At 43.2% G+C, this 9,702-nt stretch overlaps 1 pseudogene across 1 annotated transcript; it reads right to left on the bottom strand.

Moving 5' to 3' along the window:
- Nucleotides 1-3,530: 3,530 nt before the first annotated feature.
- Nucleotides 3,531-4,230, bottom strand: LOC308250968 (large ribosomal subunit protein eL21-like; annotated as a pseudogene). The gene is made up of 2 exons: nt 3,941-4,230; nt 3,531-3,722 (listed from the first exon to the last, which is right to left on the bottom strand). The product of its transcript is annotated as a large ribosomal subunit protein eL21-like (transcript).
- Nucleotides 4,231-9,702: the final 5,472 nt, after the last annotated feature.

Below are 9,702 nucleotides of genomic sequence, written 5' to 3'. Positions count from 1 at the left end.
ATAAAATGGTCTTTGAATAAGAGTCCCCCATCTCCTTGAGATGCAAGCATGCCAATAAACCTCTTTCCTCTTTCACTAGCATCTGTCTCACAAGTTTGGTTTCCATGGTGGCAGGCAGTGGAAACTTGGAGAGCCTGGGTCGTATTTTGACTAATTGGTCCACCTGCAGCTATGAAGCAATGACTAAGAAAGAGATGATTTTTCTATTGTAGCACAGCTTGGCCGATACACGTTTTGGGGTCTGAAAAGCAATGACCCCTAAATAGTTCTTGGAACTACTCTGCTGTTTTGCAATTGGAGTTGTTTTGCCAGAGTTCTATGGGATAAGATCTCTTATGTGCAAGCTTGCATATTGTTACTTCGTAAGAATGCTAGCCAGGAAGATCTAGACTGATGGTTTAAAGGGAGGGAAAAGGTCTCATTCCTCTCCCAGACAGTAAAATTCAAAAAGAAAAATATGAGGAAATGAATCTTTTAAAACCTCTAAATCAGTGGTTCCCAACATGGGCCACATGCCCCACAGGTAAATTAATCTAAAGATGCCTTTTAAAGGGGGCAATTGGAGAATGAGTTCTTAACAGTGAATTTTTTGCATTTCTTATGGTTCTAGGGGTCTCATATACAGTCTATAAATATATATTGTGACATATTTATGTTTCAGTTCTCTATTATATGTTTTGAAACTTTATTTGCTTTTTTCATATCACTTCATGTTATTATTTTTTTTAACAATTTATTAGTGATTTCTTCCTCAGTATTTCAACTGTCCTTTCGTTCTTTTATTTTTCTCTTTCATGGATGCCATGTTCTTTGGAAGCTTGTTTAGACCAAGTTGATGGCCTTTTAGGCTTCCTCCACGTGAACAGGAGTTCACTTTTTGAATAATAAGAAGTATATGTCACAGTGAGGGGGGAGGGCATCAGGATTTTACGTGGGGCATGGCCAAAAAAAGGTAGGGAGCCACTGCTCTAAATCTTCTTCCTCAAGGCCTAGAGGATGCTGTGGTTCCAAGAACAATGAGGGAATCAGCGCAGCCCCCGAGCCCTGTGTGGGATGTGAGAGAGAAGGAGAGACAGAGACACTGGTCACTTAACTGACCAGAAAGCAGTCAAAGTCTGATATCTCCTCCACTCTTTTCCAGCCTCCTTGCTGAGCTAAGGGATAAAAATTATTGATTATCTAGATATTTTGAAATAGCAGGGTACTAAAATGTACACTGAGTGGCCAGATTATTATGATCTCTGAACGCATAATAATCTGGCCACTCAGTGAATATCCTATATAATAAAAGGCTAATATGCCAATTGTCCCCTCGACCAGGAGTTCGACCAGCAGGCAGACTGGCCAACCGCCCATGTCCCCTCCCCCTGGCCAGGCTGGCCGGACCCCATCCCTGCACGAATTCATGCACCGGGCCTTGTCAGGGCACACACCCGGGTTGCAGGCTCAGTTTGCCATGTTGTTCTAAATTTCTCCAGAAAATAAGAAGGAACTGTATGCAGCTGGCTGAATGGAAATATTCTTGGGGAGAAGCTCTGATGTAATATTTACCGCAGATTCAGCCCTTCTTTTCTCTTTGTCTGATTTGAAGGGTTAGAAGTTTATTGGGAACTTAAATCTCAGAGAAAAAGAAGAAGTGTTAACGTAAAAAAAACCATTGAAACCTGTAAAGAATTTTTGTGAGTTTATTTGAGCCAAACTGTCGACATATGCCAGGAAGCAGAAAATCAACGAATTGAGATAATGCTCCGGAAAATGGCGGGTTACATTTGTATTTATACATTGCCATCAAAGGAGGGACATAGGTGGGTTACATGAAATTCATTGGTGATAGATTAAGGAGGTGGGGTAAAGCAAAGCTGGGAAAACCCCTGGGATTGGATAAAAAGTGAAATGATGGACACATACTTAGGTGGGTGCAGGAACAATTAACACGATAATGAAGGAATTTGTGGTATCTGTCCTGGTGCCCACCACATTTGGTTATGCCCCAGGGGCTCCAGAAAAAGGGAAGTTACAAGTTACCCAGACATTTCAAGGGTATGTTATCATAGATGCAAAAAGACAGATAGGCTCAGTTAAGGTAAATGTTGACCTTGTCAGTGAAGATACAGGATGTAACTGCCCACCATAACTGCGTTTAGTTAAAGTTTAATTTCAGACCACCCTTTGTGGTGACTTTAGGTCTCTGAGTTTGCAAGACTGCCATGCAGGCCTCCCCCGAGCTTGTCAGGTCAGCATGTGGCCCCTTTCGTCCACAGAAGGCATAGCAACTTACTCCACCAACCCCTACACTTATGGGCCTCAGGCTACTTCTGGGCACACACAGGCACACACACTGAGGTAATAACAGGCCAGAAGAGCTCTTTCCAGCACAACCATAGCAGTCTATCCGGGGCCCTGCTGATACAGAGCAAGGGCCAGAGCTTAGACTGCAAGGGAGTGCGTTGATGTCCAGACGTCCACAATGGTGTGATAATGAACTTGCTCGTGATTATAACATATGTAAAGGTTGCAGTAGTGATTTCCTCCAAAGGAACATATGACATCCATTCTCCAACCAGGAGGAAGTGTCCTGACCAGCCTCTCTAGGGGCTGCCCTCCCTTCTTCTGTCATTTCCAAGTTCCCAGGGGAGTAAAGGAACAATAGCTCAACCCTCAGCTGATGACAGCACACACCACCTGCAGGGCATGAAAGGCTTTGTCACTGTCACAATGGAGGTGTCTGCATAGAGCAGGGCAGCTTCTCAGAAGGGCATTAAGTAGCCTGTGGGAGAAAACATGGTGCATGGGCATGCTGCTTTAGGAGGTTACAGGGTGAGCTAGTGTGCGAGTTCACACACAAGGGCAGGAGCTTGTGAGGATTCAATCATTTGCTACCACAAGAGGGCACACTAAGGCTTTCTTACCACCGTGTACAGATGTGGGGCGCAAGGGGATGATTCAGCAATCATCAAGAATTGGAGCAGGAGCCCTAGCCAGTTTGGCTCAGTGGATAGAGCATCGGCCTGCGAACCAAAGGGTCCCAGGTTCCGTTCCGGTCAAGGGTACATACCTCAGTTGCAGGCTCCCTCCTGCCCGGGCTCTGGTCTGGGTGCATGGCAGGAAACAACCAATCGATGTTTCTCTCTCACATCGATGTTTCTCTCAGTCTTTCCCTCTCTCTTCCACGCTCTCTAAAAATCAATGGAAAAATATCCTCGGATGAGGATTAAAAAATAAATTTTTTTTTAAAAAAAGGGATTGAAGCAGGAGCCTGCCGGTTTTTGGTCTGTTAGTGTTTGTTGAGGGGCTTACAGCTATTAACAGGCTAGCAGTTCTGTCTTTCTTTCTCACTTTCCAGCCACTCTGATTTAATTTAGGACATCTCAGCAATTCCTCCTAATCAAGTCCTATTCCCTTTTGCCATTTTGGTGGCTGTATTGTTATGCAGATGGTGTCTATTAATGATATAACCCAATATATTGCTAAACTTCTTTCTTTTTCTTAACAGTACAGAGGTTTGTTTGTTTGGTGTGTTTTTTTTACACTTATGCCATGAATTTATGGGGAATGGGCTCCGGAAGCTCAGGCTCCTTTCCGTTGGTTCTCATAAACTGTGCTTCTCCGGGTGGAGCAGGTTGGTGCTTCAGTTGAACCCAGGTACCTTTCTCTTTGGCTTCCTTCTTTTTCTGATCATTTTCCTTCACACGTTTCAGGAAGCTAACTTGGCTCTTAGAATACTTAACACATCGCGGACCAGTAGTTTTATTGCTAGCTTTACCCAGTGGCCAGATAAGTTTCTATTGAGTGAGTACGAAAAACGTTTCACATAAATGTTAAAGGCAAGCTTTAAAATTAAATACCCACTGCATTTTGAAGTTATTTATTACATTTTTCTTACAAGCTACTATCTTTTTAAAGAATTCTTAAAGATTTAATGGACTTTCTGGTCCACAAAGTTCATGTGCTCAGTAGTATGTTAATTCTCTTGGCAAGAATCTTGCCTTCAACTTGTTTGTTTACAACAACGCCCACCATACGCTCAGTGACACTGTAGACTCATCCAGTTTTGCCCATGGTAACATTTGTGGGCATTCCTTTTTGAACAGGGCCCATTGCCTTGATGTCCACAGTATCACCTTTCTTGTAGATTCGCATGTATGTGGCCAAAGGAACAACTCCATGTTTTCTAAAAGGCCTGGAGAACATACAGCCGGTGCCTCTCCTCTTGCCCTTTGTGTTAGTCATTTTGGCAAATTACTAGAAGATGGCGGTTTGGGCTGAAAAAAGGTACACATTTCTTTACCATTTGTAGTCATTCCTCACTCCACTACAGCTTTGCGCACACCCATGTCCTCTGTGCCTTTAATTGTAAACACATCTCTTAGTTTCCAACCAAATACAAAAATTAGTGAAAAGTTTAGACATTCGAATATTTTAGAAGCAAATCGAATGATTTGCTTTTTAACTTGAAAGTCTTAGTGACCCTTGTGTTTCTGACCTGAGCACAGGGAAGCCCACTGGCAGTTTCTCTGCACCAGGGAGACGGCCAGCACACGGTCCTCACCTGCTCACACAGATCACTGAGGACAAGTGCACTGGGCAGCTGGTTTCAACACAGACTTGAGCTCCAGAGATGCTTTTTTGTCCGGAGAAAAAGGGCACAAAGATTGCTTTTGAGGCCCTTCCCAGGGGGGAATACAGTTGTTGGGTAGAAAGACCACCCATTCACCTTTTGGTTTTGTATTCACTGATTTAGGCTGTACTGAGGGCAGACCCCCCTGGTGGACTTGACTGGATTCTCCCGCCAAGAGGAAGCAAGCAGCTTCCTGCTGGTGCATTTGACTTGCAGAACTCAGTTGGCTGGCTAGAGATTGTATGTGACTCACTGAAAACAGGTTTATCACTAAGGGCTGAATTGTAAACGATTTCCACAGTAAATTCATGACTTTAGAGAATTTAAGGCTCTAGAGCAGGGTTTCCCAAGCTCAGCACTCTTAACATTGGGATGGGATAATTCTTTGTGGTGGAGCTGCGCTGGGCATTGAAGGATATTGGACAGCATCCCTGACCACTACACTCCAGATGTCAGGAGAATGCCCTCTACCTCACAATTTGTGGGAATTAAAGTGTTTCCAGACACTATCAGACGTGGGGGAGGGGTGGTGAGGGGAGCACAGGCCTCCAGGTGGGGTGATGGAGGGGACTGTCTGAGGAGGGGCTGGCCAGGTGCTAAGCTGGAGGAAACAGCAGCTGCCTGCTGGCCCTAGGGAACAGCGCAGCCCCAGGCGAGGAGACAGGGCTCAGGGAGAAATGGAGGGATCCGAGCCCTGACAGGGATGCCTGTGATCCAAGGCCCTCCCTGGGTCAGAGGGAACCAGAGCCCCTGTCACTGACTCAGGTCTGTCCCTCATGCGGGCTTTGGCGGGCAGAGCTAAGAAGACAGCCATCACTGCCCAGGGTGGGACCTCCGCTTCTCACCACCCTCTGCTCCTCCAGCAACGCCTGCTGCTTCCTGGGGTCCCGGTCTTCCTGGCTGTGCTGAGAGCTGGACATGGAGGGACTGGGGCTGACGCGGTGGGCGGTGCAACTGGTGCTGGCTTCTAGGGTCCAGGTGTTTCAGTTTGTGCACAGTACTAGTAAGTCCTAGATTTATTGGACCTCAATTTAATGGACTTCGGATTTAATGAACAAACTTTCTGGTCCGTATGTCATATATGAAAATTAACACCCTGTTCTGCCGAAACTGGTTTGGCTCAGTGGATAGAGTGTCGGCCTGCGGACTGAAAGGTCCCGGGTTCGATTCCGGTCAAGGGCATGTACCTTGGTTGCGGGCACATCCTTAGTGGGAGGTGTGCAGGAGGCAGCTGATCGATGTCTCTCTCTCGTCGATGTTTCTAGCTCTCTATCCCTCTCCCTTCCTCTCTGTAAAATATCAATAAAATATGTTTTAAAAAAACAGCAACACCCTGTTCATTTTAAAATGCTTTCAACCAAGATTTGCTTACAATTAAATCAACAGGTTATGTTTTGTTATTAATTCACTGTTATTTTAAACAAATTTTAGTGAATAGGCCACTGTAGTAATTTTGCAGACGTGAATAAGTATTACATACCTACAACTATAGTCTACATATTTAAACCCAAGAGTCCCTGATGGAAAACAATATTCCGGGAATGACTGACAGGTAATCACACTGCATTGCGGGTAATTTGTTCTGTTATCCTGTGGAATGGCTTTCTGCAGCATTTTGGGGGGTTTTCAATCTTTATTGTTGGAATTATCACAGATGTCCCCTTTTTCTTATCATTGAGCACTTCTAGCCCCCACCCTGCCCCTGCCCTAGGCCACACCACACTATGGTCTGTGTTCCTGGGTTACATGCCTTGGTATGCAAGTCCTTTGGTTAATCTCCTCACACCCACCCACCCAGCCCTGCCTTCCCTGCAGCAGTTTAAATGCCTGCTGGCTGCTGTTCCCAGGGCAGCTAAGCCACGCCCCAGCCTGTGCATTAGTGACAATTCCCAGGGAGCTGAAGGGCATTATGCTAAGTGAAATAAGACAGAGAGAGAAAGACAAATACCACATGTTTTCCATGATATGTGGAATATAGAGAACAACATAAATGAACAACAACAACTTGCCCAGATGGTGTGGCTCAGTGGTTGAGCATTGACCTATGAACCAGAAGGTCACGGTTCCATTCCTGGTCAGGGAACATACCCAGGTTGTGGGCTCGATCCCCAGTGTGGGGCATGCAGGAGGCAGCCAGCTGATCAATGATACCCTCTCACCATTGATGTTTCTAACTCTCCCTCCCTCTCCTGTCCTCTCTGAAATCAATAAAAATATATTTAAAAAACAACAATGGAAACAGACTCATAGATACAGAATACAAACTGATGGCTGCTAGTTAGGAGGGGGATTGCTTAAAAAGGAGAATAAATTAAGAAATGAAAATTAGTAGCTATTAAATGGTCATAGTTGTAAAGTACAGCATAGGAAATAGAGCCAATAATATTGTAATAACTATATATGGTGCCAGGTGCGTACTAGACTTATTGAGGGGATCACTTCTTAAATTATATAAATGTCTAACCACTATGTAATATACCTGAAACTATTATAAACTAATATTGAATGTAAAAATATATATATAATTATGTTAAATGGCTGAAAAGAACCTAAAGTGAATGTAAAAGATATTGGAGTCCTGGCTGGTTTGGCTCAATGGATAGAGTGTCTGCCTTCGGACTGAAGGGTCCCAGGTTTGATTCTGGTCAAGAGCACATGCGCGGGTTGCTGGCTCGATCCCCAGTAGGGAGTGTGCAGGAGGCAGCTGATTAATGATTCCCTCTCATCATTGATGTTTCTCTCTCTCCCTCTCCCTTCCTCTCTGAAATCAATAAAGAAATATATATATAAGCAAGAATATGGTCTAAACATAAATAAGATAGACATCAACAGAGCACTATTTTGTAAATGTTAAAAGAACTCTCAGATCAAATCAGAATTCTATATCCAAAAACAATATTGCCCAAAATAAAGATGTCTTAAGGAACACTTAAAGTGCAACACTTCTTAGCCACCTTTAATTCGAAAAAAATACACAAGTGAGTTATTAAGTCCAAAGGAAAATAATCCCAGATTAATAACCAGGAATGCAGAAAGAAATGAAGAGGGAAGAAAAAGAGAATTTATAAGTAAATAAAAATCAATTTAGTTCTATGAAGCAATTCTTGAAATCTCTCATGAAGATGAAAATATATGTAGAATTAAAATGCATGACAGCCCTAACTGGTTTTGCTCAGTGGTTAGAGTGTCGGCCTGTGGACTGAAGGGTCCCAGGTTCGATTCCGGTCAAGAGCATGTACCATGGTTGCAGGCACATCCCCAGTAGGGGGTGTGCAGGAGGCAGCTGATCCATGTTTCTCTCTCATCGATGTTTCTAACTCTATCCCTCTCCCTTCCTCTCTGTAAAAAAATCAATAAAATATATTTTTTAAAAAAAATAAATAAAATGCATGACAACAGTAATGCAAAAGTCAGGAAGCTTAAAAATAGACTTGAAAGAGTTCTAAGGTTTTAGATTTGGGGTGGTAGGAAAAGTAATTAATTGTAGTATAGTATGTTAAATAAAGGATACATGATTTAATCAATAATGTAATTACACAAAGATTTGTACATGATTGCAACTAACAAGTTAATAGATGGAACAGTGGAATAAAATAGTTAAATCAATGTCAGTGAAGTAGAAAGTAAAGGAATATTATCTAATGAGGTCAAAGGGAAGGAAAAGAGTAAAATGGTTGAGTAATATCAAATTTATCAGTAATTAGGTAAAAGGCAAATGTACAGAATATTAGTTTACTTTTTTGTTGTTGATGTTAATCCTCACCTAAGGCTATATAAGATCAATATAAGAAAGACACCTTGATTGGTTGCCTCCAGCACAACACCAACTGTGGCCAAAGATCAACCCTGCTACCCAGGTGTATGCTCTTAAGTGGATTAGAACCCTCCACCCTCAGTGCAAGGGCTGATGCTCTAACCCAGGAGTAAAACTGGATTAGGCCTATTGGTTTACTACGAATGGCTGTATCATGTATTATATAGAATTATTAATAAGTATTTTTGATATTCTCTTAATAAACATTTACACAGTCTCTATGCTTTTCTATTAAGATATAAACTGCGCCCTGACCGGTTTGGCTCAGTGGATAGAACATCGGCCTGCAGACTGAAGGGTCCCAGGTTCAATTCCAGTCAAGGGCATGTACCTTGGTTGCGAGCACATCCCCAGTAGGGAGTGTGCGGGAGGCAGCTGATCGATGTTTCTCTCTCATCAATGGTTCTGACTCTCTATCTCTCTCCCTTCCTCTCTCTGTGAAATCAATAAAATATATTTTTAAAAAAAAAGATATAAACTGCATGGAAATTTTTGTGTATAGAAACTTCCATTCCAGTTCTTTCTCTTTTTAAACACTTAAGGATTATTTTATTAGTTTTTTTTTAAATGTATTTTTATTGATTTCAGAGAAGAAAGGAGTGGGAGAGATAGAAACAGCAGTGATGAGAGAGAATCATTGATTGGCCAGTGCCTCCTGCTCAATCTCCACATGTCCCCCACTGGGGATTGAGCCTGAAACCCAGGCGTGTGCCCTGACTGGAAATCCAACCATGACCTCCTGGATCCTAGGTTGACCCTAACCACTGAGAGATACCGGCCAGGTCTATTCTGTTCTTATGGAATGTAGCCATAGTGGGTCCTAAAATCATTCAAATGTTGGCAGGAACTGCAAATACCACCCCCTCCACAAGTGCATTACTTTCTGAAAACAGGAACAGTGTTGAACAGTGTCAATAATCCCATCTTTTTGTGTTTCTGTATAAAGATGTAGGAACAAGGTGGATATGAGACAGGATTACCTACTGCTGGGGTTATCCACTCCCTTCCTCCATAAAAGGGGAATCAGAGGAGAAAGCCACCGCAGTTTGGAGCAAGCCCCAGGCTGTCTGCATGTCAGGAGTGGGCCAGCAGCACAGCTCCGCAGCCATGGGGGAGCCTGGGTCAATCATGGACACAAACCAGCCTTCTCTGGTGAGTACAGATTCCCTATCGGCAGCCAGACCGTCCATTGTATACTTTTCCTTTTGTGAAACCTCGGGGAATTAGTAGACTGTTGCTCTTAAATAGAGAAAATGTCTTCCTCAACACC

Source organism: Plecotus auritus (assembly GCF_963455305.1).
Source record: "Plecotus auritus genome assembly, chromosome: 6".
In the NCBI taxonomy this organism is placed as follows: Eukaryota; Metazoa; Chordata; class Mammalia; order Chiroptera; family Vespertilionidae; genus Plecotus; species Plecotus auritus.
The sequence above is the reverse complement of the archived record's forward strand: the minus strand, read 5'-3'. Positions and strand labels throughout refer to the sequence as shown.